We start from the raw sequence: 243 nt of genomic DNA, 5'->3' as shown, positions 1-243 counted from the left end.
GTATAATCTGGCAAAATAGAGCTTGTCCACATCCTTGGGAATTCATCATCAGATAAGGAAAAAGTTTAAATTCGATTTTGGTAAAGTATTGTTGGTGGAGGCTTGTTGCCCATTACCACTCCAAAAAATGCAGAATCAACAGCAGTTGCTGAACAATATGCCATGGATGTGTCGTATTTCAGATTGTAGGGCCTTTGTCACAGATTGCAACAAGTTATCCAATAATTAAATGCAAAAATGCAA

General features: G+C 37.0%; 1 protein-coding gene across 1 annotated transcript in view; it reads left to right on the top strand.

Annotated features, from left to right (window-relative positions):
- LOC119586622 (protein phosphatase 1G-like) overlaps positions 1–243 on the top strand; it is a gene marked incomplete in the record, with an annotated part of 13,179 nt that overhangs the window by 725 nt on the left and 12,211 nt on the right.

The sequence above is a fragment of the Penaeus monodon genome, chromosome 21 (assembly GCF_015228065.2).
Source record: "Penaeus monodon isolate SGIC_2016 chromosome 21, NSTDA_Pmon_1, whole genome shotgun sequence".
NCBI lineage: Eukaryota > Metazoa > Arthropoda > Malacostraca > Decapoda > Penaeidae > Penaeus > Penaeus monodon.
This window is presented reverse-complemented; position numbering and strand designations above follow the sequence as displayed.